Raw genomic sequence first — 13,392 nt, 5'->3', positions numbered from 1 at the left:
TTAAAAAAAACAAGAGGTAAAGGCAAAAAAAGGCAAAGAGGATACTGACAACACAGACAGACAGGACAGAGCAGGTTACTTTTAATATGAAACGATGTCTCAGCCCCAATTTTTTTTTTATTTTAAAGAAATGTAAACAATAAAGTTTTGTGGCTCTTTAATGTGTGGTGACAGGTCACCCACCAATCATCTCTTACTTCAAGTTAATTTATACTATCAAATAAACATGAATGATCTTCAGAAGGAACGTTGTTTCAAAGACAGAAAGAAATTAGTTCAAGTCCACCGATGTTAATCTACGAACTCGTTTGACTGCTTTGTCGGACAACAATGGCGGATTCAGCGGATGGCGGATTGTGATTGGTCAGATCACCTGTCAGTCAAACTCCCAGTGAAGTGTGAATTGCATACAATTAGTAATCTATATTTATTCATGTTAAAGCTCTATACTTATTATAGATAATTTCTCTCTTTTAATGTAGGCGAATTAAATCTGATGTGCAAGAACTACACTGAGCGATTCGGTAATGACCTAGTTACCACATGAACCAGGACGGTTTTAACATTCATCTCTAAGTTATAGTTATGAGTGTAAGCAGCAGGTCCTCTGCACATGATTTCCTGGTTTATGAGGTCGCTCCCATGACCTTAAATTCAACTCGTCTTACAGATAGAGTAGAGGCCTTTATGAAGAAACACTCACTTCCTCTACGGGCGACACACTTTTCAAGCCGCAACCGCTGTGATGGAAATCAGCAAGTTACGGCATTAAACACAGAAGATTTAATCTCCAGTGTGTCGCTTTAGAAATCTTTCATTGGCCTTGAGTCGTTCCAAACCCGTATGATTTGCATAGCAAAAGGTCAGGTTTCAAGCTGTCAATGTTCATCAAAACATGATTTTGTGAATCAGATCGATTGGTGGTTTCTATGGGGTCTCTAAACTATTCGAAAGTGATTTGGGGACTTTCAGACTTAGGATATTAATTAAATGTTATTAAACATCTGATTACTAATACAATCTGTGTTTTTAAAGACCGGTCAGAAATCATAAGATTGATTGCAATTATTAAAGCATTTTATTTGTTGAAAAAAAGTGCTAATATCAGATACATAGTCCTTTAAATAAATAGTAAATATTGTATATAATACTGCAGCAATTTGCTTTAATACAATGATAATGTAAAATATTTTTAAAGACTGGCCAGAAATCATGAGATAAATTGCAATTATTTAATTTGAACTTATTTGTTGAAAAAAGCGTTAATATGAGATAAATAGTACTTTAAGTATTTTTCAATAATATTTTAGAAATGTCCTTTAGTAAAATGCCAATATAACAGCCAATTTATGCTTACGAATAATATGATTACTATTAAAATCTGCTTTTTAAAGTCTGGCCAGAATTCATGAGAATAAGTGCAATTATTTATTTAGATTTTGTTTTCTTATTTGTGAAAAAAGTGAATATATTATTATATTATTTATTTATATTATTATTATTATACTATTTAAAGATAAATATTTTTAGATTACATTTTAGCTGTTAATTTGGACGGTCAAGCTAAAAGTGTGTTGTTTTAATGAGGGTATTTTAAGGCTTTGTGTCGGGGGGGAAAATTAAGTGTGTAAATATTTTTAGATTACATTTTAGCTGTTAAATTTAATATAATGACTATAAAATTACAGTTATTTAATTAAGGGAACATTTAGTTAATTTAGATTTCTTTATAACATCGCACTTAAGTTTTTATACTCATTTACTCAAAATATTAAGTATATGAAATATAAAGCATCTTTTATATTTTTGCAGGGTTTTGATATCTAAAATCTGAAAACCGGTGCTAATATATGCACTGTAAAAATAAAAAATAAATTGCTCCAATTTATAATTTTCTAGTGACTGATCACATCTAAATTTTTCAGTTGGCCGAATTGAAATTCTGTGAATTTTTGCAATTTATTTAAAAGAAATTCAATTCAAAAGTTCAAAATTTCGATGTGAAATTTTCAATTGGAGACCTGAATTTTTTTTACAGTGTGTGTAGGCCTCCACCATAGCTGCTAAACAGCTGTTTCATGACACAGCTGATCAATATCATGTTGTTTTATCAATGTTTAATGCTATGTTTATAGTGCTTTCTTGTCCTTCGACAGCCCCAGCCTCCCGTTGTGCTCCACAAAAGAAAGTCAGTCATACAGGTTTCAAGCGACATGAGGGTGAGTAGAGTACTTTTTTTTTTTAGTTCAATATTCCTGTTAACCATAAACAAGCTCGTACTGTCTGGGCAGTAAAAACACAGACGCTTCTGTCAATCTCCGTGTGTGATTGTGCGTTTACTTTTGTAAACAACAAAAAGAGCAGCTCGTCATGTTCGATCTCACCTCTGCCCACACACTCGCAACTTCTGTTCAAAAGCCTCCACATCTACAACTACAACCCTTCCTCTTCCTCGCTGTCGTTCTCTCGGAGGGGGCGGCGTAGGCGTTTAGGGCCCGAAGGACATGAGGAACATCGCTGCTATAGACGAAAATATCTAAAGGAAGCACACATACGCTCGCGATTGTGTCAGCGATCGTGTTATTGGCAGGGAAAAGCAGCGATGCACTGTTGCCGAGGATATTTCCATAGAGGAGCAGCAGAATGCTTTTATATTTAGACACATCCCTCCCCGGCTCACAAATATGTTCTAAAAACGTTTTGATAATGTTCCCATTAAGTTAGAAGAAAAGGTTCTATATGGAAGCTTAAAGGGTTCCGTCAGACGCATCATATTTAGATTCTTTTAGGAGTTAATTTTATGGATTTCATTTTTAATTGTAATATTTTTTTTTATTAAACAGCACGTAAACATTTTATTATAGCCTGTTAAAGATAAAATTATTAATCAATAATTTAAGAAATTAAGAAATTTCTCCTTACGATATATAGAACCTTTTTGGCATAAAGTGTAATTCTAAGAAAGATATTACACTTAAAAAAATACATATACACACACACACACACATACAGTGCATCCGGAAAGTATTCACAGCGCTTCACTTGTTCCACATTTAATGTTACAGCATTACTCCAAAATTGATAAAATTCATTATTTTCCTCAAAATTCTACAAACAATATCCCATAATGATAACGTGGAAAAAAAAGTTTGTTTGAAATCTTTGCAAATTTGTAAAAAAAAAAAAAAAAATTAAATCACATTTAATTCATAAGTATTCACATCCTTTGCCATGACACTCAAAATTGAGCTCAGGTGCTCCTGTTCCGACTGATCATCCTTGAGATGTTTCTACAGCTTGACTGGAGTACACCTGTGGTAAATTCAGTTGATTGGACATGATTTGGAAAGGCACACACCTGTCTATATAAGGTCCCACAGTTAATAATGCAGGTCAGAGCACAAACCAAGCCATGAAACATTTCTGTGGCCTCCATCATCCGTAAACGGAAGAAGTTTGGACCCACCAGGACTCTTGCTAGAGCTGCCGCCGTACAAACTGAGCGATTGGAGGAGAAGGGCCTTAATCAGGGAGATGACCAAGAACCCAATGGCCGATCTGACTCCAGCGTTTCTCTGTGGAGAGAGGAGAACCTTCCAGAAGAACAACCATCTCTGCAGCGCTCCACCAATCAGGCCTGTATCCTCAGTAAAAGCCCGTCTGGAGTTTGCCAAAAGGCCCCTGAAGGACTCTCAGACCATGAGAAACTAAATTCTCTAGTCTGATGAAACAAAGATTGAACTCTTTGGCCTGAATGGCAAGCGTCATGTCTGGAGGAAACCAGGCACCACTCGTCACCTGGACAATACCATCCCTACAGTGAAGCGTGGTGGTGGCAGCATCATGCTGTGGGGAAGTTTTTCAGCGGCAGGAACTGGGAGACGAGTCAGGATCGAGGGAAAGATGAATGCAGCAATGTACAGAGACATCCTTGATGAAAACCTGCTCCAGAGCGCTCTGGACCTCAGACTGGGGCGAAGGTTCATCTTACAACAGGAAAACGACCCTAAACACACAGCCAATAACAAAGGAGTGGCTACGGGACAACTCTGTGAATGTCCTTGAGTGGCCCAGCCAGAGGTCAGACTTGAACCTGATTGAACATCTCTGGAGATCTGAAGATGGCTGTGCACCGACGCTCCCCATCCAACCTGATGGAGCTCGAGAGGTCCTGCGAAGAAGAACGGGAGAAACTGCCCAACAATAGCTGAGCCAAGCTTGAAGCATCATACTCAAAAAGACTTGAGGCTGTTATTGGTGCCAAAGGTGCTTCAACAAAGTATTGAGCAAAGGCTGTGAATACTTATGTATGTGATTTTTTTTGTATTTTTAAATACATTTTCCGTTTCATAACAATATGACTAATGCATTATATTCCAAATCATCTGAAGTCACATGATGCTTTGTGTGAGGAGCAGACCAAAGTTATGTTCATTACTTACAGATAATCTTTAGAAAGTGTTTGAAAGACACACACACACACACACACACACACACACACACACACACACACACACACACACACACACACACACACACACACACACACACACACACACACACACACACACACATATATATATATAAAACACAAGCATCTACTAGTAAATTTGACAAATAATCTTACCAAAAAAAACACAGCAAGTAATGTCTTTGTTTATTTACAACTTCAGAAAAAAAATATTTTTACAGTGTAGCAGTAAAGAAATAGCGGTTAGTGACGAGGCCCTCTGTAAAAGACTTGTAGCACTTCGAGACACACACACATACACTCTCGCTCATCACACGCGCATACACACACACACTCGCTCATCACTGACTCACCGATGGGATGAAAGTTCACTCAAAAACACACACCACATGCAGGGATGCAGCATATGTTGCTGGTTTTGCGTTTTTAAGCGTGTGTGTGTGTGTGTGTGTGTGTGTGTGTGTGTGTGTGTGTGTGTGTGTGTGTGTGTGTGTGTGTGTGTGTGTGTGTGTGTGTGTGTGTGTGTGTGTGTGTGTGTGGTACGTCAGAGCGCAGTGTGTACTCCATCTCAACCTGGACGTGCCATCTGCCGCCACAATCATCCACCGGACGCAGAAGAGTCTCGCGTCAGAACCCACGAGTAAGAGAAACCACACAAGATCACTTTAATATGTCTTTGACCAAACAATGAGACCTAATGGAGACATTTGTCTTAGACTTCTGCCTCCCGAAAAACAATAATCTCGAATGTGTCTTCAACAGAGCTTCACCAAAAAATATTGTTCTTCTATTTACATTAAGGGGATATTTTCCAGTGTAATTATAGTCAACTAAAACAATAAAAATTAATATACCTTACAATATTTTTTTAAATGTACAAACATTTAATTTCAGTTTGTTGTCAAACTAAAATGACTAATTTTCATTTAGTTTATCTTGAATATATACAGGTCCTTCTCAAAAAATTAGCATATTGTGATAAAGGTCATTATTTTCCATAATGTAATGATTAAAATTAAACTTTCATATATTTTTGATTCATTGCACACCAACTGAAATATTTCAGCTCTTTTATTGTTTTAATACTGATGATTTTGGCATACAGCTCATGAAAACCCAAAATTCCTGTCTCAAAAAATTAGCATATCATGAAAAGGTTCTCTAAACGAGCTATTAACCTAATCATCTGAATCAACTAATTAACTCTAAACACCTGCAAAAGATTCCTGAGGCTTTTAAAAACTCCCAGCCTGGTTCATTACTCAAAACCGCAATCATGGGTAAGACTGCCGACCTGACTGCTGTCCAGAAGGCCATCATTGACGCCCTTAAGCGAGAGGGTAAGACACAGAAAGACATTTCTGAACGAATAGGCTGTTCCCAGAGTGCTGTATCAAGGCACCTCAGTGGGAAGTCTGTGGGAAGGAAAATGTTTGTTCTGGAAACTCACCATTGACAGGGCTCAATCCGAGGGGCGGATAAACGTCTTTCAAACTCCCTCTGCACGCGATAGGATAGCGCTACACCAACCAGAGCAACGAAGGTGAAACAGAGCTTGTTGATAGATTAACCATTCGCCGTATCCGGTCGGCAAAACTCCAAACACATCTTTCCTTCTTAAGAATGACTTCAGTGCCGCTCTTTGTTCTTTTCTCAGAGAAAAGCTTAACTCCAAGTCTTCCAGAGTCGCGGGCAGAGCTGATTCGAAAGACCGCCGCCGTTCGCCAGTTTCTGTGTTTACTAGAAGCACGCAAACGCAACTCGGCCGTCGTCATTATGGCCCCGTCCACCGACTTTATACACGCTGTGATTGGCCCGTCAAGAGTTTGGCAATTACAGCTCAGAAGGGTATTGAGAGTTGCTAGACGACACTCGCGGCAGATTAGATTTGCTGCCGCTAGGGTGCATCTAGATTTCTAGGCTAGGAGGTAGTTGTACCCCTCCTGTTGTTTACATAACCCTCTTGTGTTCCTGTCTCGCATGTGCAACGTGAACCAGCATTTGATGCAGTGATCATTATTTCTGAACTAGAAACAAGAAAGGCTCTGAGAACATGGTGGTTAATGCGCTTTCCAGAGCCTGTGATGGAGACTAGAATGTACTTGAATGTAGCCATGGATTATAAACTTGGTGATGGGGGTGTTAGGTCCTGTTACATAGTTTGTACTGATTTAGGGCGGATGGACGGATGGACGGATGGATGGACGGATGGATGGACGGATGGATGGATGGATGGATGGATGGATGGATGGATGGATGGACGGATGGACGGATGGACGGACGGATGGATGGATGGATGGATGGGTGGATGGACGGAGAGATGGATAGATGGACTGATGGATGGATGGGATATGGCTAGATGGATGGATATGGATAGATGGATGGAGAGATGGATGGATGGATGGACGGACGGACGGACAGACAGACTGATGGATGGATGGATGTATAGTCGGACGGATGGATGAATGGATTGCCGGACGGATGGATGGGTGGATGGACAGAGAGATAGATAGATGGACTGATGGATGGATGGGATATGGCTAGATGTATGGATATGGATCGAAGGACGGAGTGATGGATGGATGGATGGATGGATGGACGGACGGACAGACTGATGGATGGATGGATGGATGGATGGATGGATGGATGGATGGATGGATGGATGGATGGATGGATAGATGGATGGACGTATAATCGGACGGATGATGGATGGATATGAATAGATGGATGGATGGATAGATGGATGGACGTATAATCGGACGGATGATGGATGGATATGAATAGATGGATGGATGGATGGATGGATGGATGGATGGATGGATGGATATGGCTATATTATATATGTATTATATATTATTATATAGAATATTATTATATATTTAGATTTAGATTTTATTTTCTTAGGACTTTGACTAGTTTAACAGTCAGAGCAATGGAGACTGTTGCTGATTGCTGGCAGCCACTGAGAGGACGTTGTTCTCCGTTCGCCGTTCTTCGCCACTTCTCTGCTGTTTATGTTTGAATTGCTGCTGTTGGTTCTGGTTTGAAGGGCATTTGATGTCGCTCGCTGCGGCTGCTCTCTCCTCTGGGTGTCGGCTGCTCACTGCTGGTCTCCCTCGGGCTTGAGCTGCATGGTGGCTGAAGTTTGCACCGGCCCAGTGTGATGTTGAGATGTTCCGCTTCTCGGCTCCGCCGCTGTTCCCCGGTGTGTCCACAGAAGTGCCCGGGAGCTTTGTTTGCCTCCTGAATGGTGCTGCAGCGATCCCTCCATCTGGTCTTCAGCTATCATGCCTCATGCGGCATTTTGGATTGGACAGAATATTTGACGAGAAGGTGAAGTCTGCGATGATGTCTTCAATATCTGAGATCCGTTTTAACGGAAGCGAGAGACTGTACATTTTGAATGCTTATATCTCCTGAATGCAAATTTTGTCATTGTTTTGGAGCACACCAGCTTATCCATAACGTTAAGGCTAACACAGTCATACTAAAAGCTAAAAAAACTTCCATTTTGATTTCAATAGGCCTAATGGTGTTTATGTTCAAGAACAACCGGCCAATCAGTGCTCTTGATTCTGCTTACATTACTTCACTCACAGACATGCTGTGGCTGTTTTAGTTCACTGGCCTCTCATGTTTAGCTTATCAGCGCGTTATCAATAACAGATCGATTAATGTTTCAGTCGCTGCAGGACACACAGCCTCCGCTTGGTGAGCCGGCGTCATGTGACGAGTCTCTGAGAGGAGCGCAGCTGTTTGGGTGAGAGGCCTGAACACAGCAGCAGGTGCTGTTCCGTATTTAAAGCTCTCCCTAAACAATCACAGCAAGTGCAGGCGGACAGATGTTTCGCATTACCGCTGTTCATTCACACACACACACACACACACACACACACACACACACACACACACACACACACACACACACACACACACACACACACACAAAAATCGTACCTGCTATTTCAGTCTTGTTTTTCAGTAAAATATCCAAAGTCAAGTAAGAAGGAAAATTATTGAAAATATTAAGTGTTTCTTTTTTTTCTTCTTTTTTTTTTAAAAAAAGAGAGAAAAACAGGTGGACGGGATACACGATCACATGACCCAGACCAGCAGGAAAAACAAGAAACGTGTGTGTGTGTGTGTGTGTGTGTGTGTGTGTGTGTGTGTGTGTGTGTGTGTGTGTGTGTGTGTGTGTGTGTGTGTGTGTGTGTGTGTGTGTGTGTGTGTGTGTGTGTGTGTGTGTGTTGGCAAAGACTAAGCACTCTCATCTGGAAACCTGTTATTGTAACCTGTTAGCATTAGAAAACTTTACATTTCTTCATTTTATCCAGAGTGACTTACAGGAGAGCAAAATAACAAGTGATTCAACGAAAGAAAGAAAAAACCAAACCTGTTTACCGCGCTGATGTCGTGTCCATAACGGGAATATCAACTTCCAAAATATTCCACGTTAAAAAAAAGTGTTTTATTTATTTACTGTTGTTGATGTTTATTTACTTTACTAATCGTCTTTTTTGCCTTGATAGGAAATCCTCCATCATCCATCCTTCTGTTGTTCTGTCATTCCATCCATCCATCATCCATCCATCATTCTGTCATTCCATCCACCCATTGTTCTGTCGGTCCATTTATCCATCCGTCCATTTATTTCATCCATCCATACATTTTCTTCTATCCATCCATCCATTCATTGTTCTGTCATTCCAGCTATCCATCATGTTGTTCTGTCATTCCATCCATCCATCATCCATTCATCCACCATTCTGTCATTATATCATTCATCATCCATCCATCCACCATTCTGTCATTCCATCCATCCATCATCCATCCACCATTCTGTTGTTCTGTCATTCCATCCATCCATCCATCCAACATTCTGTCATTATATCATCCATCCATCCACCATTCTGTCATTCCATCCATCCATCATCCATCCACCATTCTGTCATTCCATCCATCATCCATCCACCATTCTGTCATTCCATCCATCCATCATCCATCCACCATTCTGTCATTCCATCCATCCATCATCCATCCACCATTCTGTCATTCCATCCATCCATCCATCCACCATTCTGTTGTTCTGTCATTCCATCCATCCATCCATCCATCCACCATTCTGTCATTCCATCCATCCACCATTCTGTCATTATATCACCCATCCATCCACCATTCTGTCATTCCATCCATCCACCATTCTGTCATTCCATCCATCCATCATCCATCCACCATTCTGTCATTCCATCCATCCATCATCCATCCACCATTCTGTCATTCCATCCATCCACCATTCTGTCATTCCATCCATCCATCATCCATCCACCATTCTGTCATTCCATCCATCCATCCATCCACCATTCTGTTGTTCTGTCATTCCATCCATCCATCCATCCATCCACCATTCTGTCATTCCATCCATCCACCATTCTGTCATTATATCACCCATCCATCCACCATTCTGTCATTCCATCCATCCACCATTCTGTCATTCCATCCATCCACCATTCTGTCATTATATCCACTGTTCTGTCGTGCCATTTATCCATCAATCCATCTATTTACTCCATCCGTCATCCATCCATCAATCCATCCATCGTTTCTTCTATCCATCCATCCATCCATCCGTTGTTCCATCCATCCATCCATCATTCTGTCATTCCATCCACCCATTGTTCTGTCGGTCCATTTATCCATCCATCCATTTATTTCATCCATCCATCCATTTTCTTCTATCCATTCATCCATTCATTGTTCTGTCATTCCAGCTATCCATCATGTTGTTCTGTCATTCCATCTATCCATCATCCATTCATCCACCATTCTGTCATTATATCATCCATCACCCATCCATCCACCATTCTGTCATCCCATCCATCCATCATCCATCCACCATTCTGTCATTCCATCCATCCATCCATCCATCCATCCATCCATCCATCCATCCATCCACCATTCTGTTGTTCTGTCATTCCATCCATCCATCCATCCACCATTCTGTCATTATATCATCCATCCATCCACCATTCTGTCATTCCATCCATCCATCCATCATCCATCCATCCACCATTCTGCCATTATATCCACTCATTGTTCTGTCATTCCATCCATCATCTATCCATCATTCTGTCATTCCATCCATCATCCATCCACCATTCTGTCATTCCATCCATCCATCCATCATCCATCCATCCACCATTCTGTCATTATATCCACTCATTGTTCAGTCATTCCATCCATCCATCCACCATTCTGTCATTCCATCCATCCACCATTCTGTCATTATATCCACTGTTCTGTCGTGCCATTTATCCATCAATCCATCTAATTACTCCATCTGTCATCCATCCATCAATCTATCCATCATTTCTTCTATCCATCCATCCATCCATCCATCATTCTGTCATTCCATCCACCCATTGTTCTGTCGGTCCATTTATCCATCCATCCATTTATTTCATCCATCCATCCATTTTCTTCTATCCATTCATCCATTCATTGTTCTGTCATTCCAGCTATCCATCATGTTGTTCTGTCATTCCATCCATCCATCATCCATTCATCCACCATTCTGTCATTATATCATCCATCACCCATCCATCCACCATTCTGTCATCCCATCCATCCATCATCCATCCACCATTCTTTCATTCCATCCATCCATCCACCATTCTGTTGTTCTGTCATTCCATCCATCCATCCATCCACCATTCTTTCATTATGTCATCCATCCATCCACCATTCTGTCATTCCATCCATCCATCCATCATCCATCCATCCACCATTCTGTCATTATATCCACTCATTGTTCAGTCATTCCATCCATCCATCCACCATTCTGTCATTCCATCCATCCACCATTCTGTCATTATATCCACTGTTCTGTCGTGCCATTTATCCATCAATCCATCTATTTACTCCATACGTCATCCATCCATCAATCCATCCATCCATCCATCCATCCATCCATCCATCCATCCATCCATCCATCCGTTGTTCCATCCATCCAACCATCCATCATTCTGTCATTCCATCCACCCATTGTTCTGTCGGTCCATTTGTCAATTAATCCATCCATTTATTCATCGATCATCCATCCATTCACTATTTTTCCATCCATACACACATGCATCCATTGTTCCTGCCATCCACCCATCTATTCATCCATTGTTCTGTCGTTCCATCATTCTATTGTTCCATCCTTGTTCTGTCGTTCCATCCATCCATTTTTTCTTTTATTCATACATCCGTCTGTTGTTCTGGCCATCCATCCATCAATCCATTGTTCTGTCATTCTATCATCGTTCTGTTGTTCCATCCATTCTGTCGTTCCATCCATCCATCGTTCTTTCATTCCATCCTCCACCATCCATCCTTTGTTCTGTTGTTCTGTATATCCATCCATCCATCCATCCAGAATTTGGCCTTTGGTTTTATTCTTGTGAATAATAGCATTGATTAGTGTGTTGTGAAGGAGCCCAGAGCCTGTGTGTAATGATCTGCTCAGACCGACCTGAATGGAGCCCTAATTAACGGAGACACACTTGAGTTTGTTTCGCTGTTTAAAGAATCTCGCCATGTTCATTCATCTCTCTGCCTTTATCGCACACAGCCGCCGTTTATGTAAGACGCCATTATACTGCAGCAGCTCATTACAAGGTCGCTGTAGGACTGAGATCAGGCCATGAGCATGACGATTGACTGTTATAGTGAGAAATATCACCGACAACGGTCTGCTGCTGTCTCTACTGGATCTGACCCGAGGGTCAAGAATTATTTCATTTGATTAAAATTTAGAGAGGATAGTTTATCCTCGCAGCTCAACAGGTATTTAATGTGAGTGACACACACGGTCTGTGTATTGATGTTAATTAGAAAAGTGTGAGACGAGTGCTGTGACGGCAATTCTTTTTAAAGTTTTCAAGTTCCCTTTGAACTTGCTAACACCGAATGCACCGAATCTTCTGAAAGGAAAAACACATTTACAGTATAGAAGTGGAATGACTGAATGATGGATGGATGGATGGATGGATGGAATAGATGTATTGATGGATAAAGGGAATAACAGAATGATGGATGGGTGGATGGATGGAATAAATAGATGGATTGATGGATAAATGGAATAACGGATGGATGGATAGATGGATGGATGGATGGATGGATGGATGGATGGATGGATGGATGGATGGATGGAATAACAGAATGATGGATGGATGGATGGATGGATGGATGGATGGATGGATGGATGGATGGATGTATAAAGGGAATAACAGAATGATGGATGGGTGGATGGAATAAATAGATGGATTAATGGATAAATGGAATAACAGAATGATGGATGGATGGATGGATGGATGGATGGATGGATGGATGGATGGATGGATGGATGGATGGAATAAATAGATGGATTGATGGATGAATGAATGAATAACAGAATAATGGATGGATGGATTAATGGAATAAATAGATGGATAAATGGAATAACAGATGGATGGATGGATGGATGGATGGATGGATGGATGGATGGATGGATGGATGGATGGATGGATGGATGGATGGATGGATGGAATAAATAGATGGATTAATGGATAAATAGAATAACAGAATGATGGATGGAATAAATAGATGGATTGATGGATGAATGAATGGAATAACAGAATGATGGATGGATGGATGGATGGATGGATGGATGGATGGATGGATGGATGGATGGATGGATGGATGGATGGATGGATGGAATAAATAGATGGATAAATGGAATAACAGAATAACAGATGGATGAATGGATAGATGGATGGATGGATGGATGGATGGATGGATGGATAGATGGATGGATGGATGGATGGATGGATGGATGGATGGATGGATGTATAAAGGGAATAACAGAATGATGGATGGGTGGATGGAATAAATAGATGGAT

The 13,392-nt window shown here is 40.6% G+C and overlaps 1 long non-coding RNA gene across 1 annotated transcript in view; it reads left to right on the top strand.

Annotated features, from left to right (window-relative positions):
* The window catches only part of LOC137091855 (uncharacterized), a 60,130-nt gene that overhangs the window by 36,666 nt on the left and 10,072 nt on the right, over positions 1-13,392 (top strand). Inside the window, exon 2 of the long non-coding RNA XR_010908144.1 lies at positions 2,157-2,219. This is a non-coding gene — a long non-coding RNA (uncharacterized lncRNA). The remainder of the gene's footprint in view (positions 1-2,156; positions 2,220-13,392) is intronic.

Source organism: Pseudorasbora parva, chromosome 2, assembly GCF_024679245.1.
Source record: "Pseudorasbora parva isolate DD20220531a chromosome 2, ASM2467924v1, whole genome shotgun sequence".
Lineage (NCBI taxonomy): Eukaryota > Metazoa > Chordata > Actinopteri > Cypriniformes > Gobionidae > Pseudorasbora > Pseudorasbora parva.
This window is presented reverse-complemented; position numbering and strand designations above follow the sequence as displayed.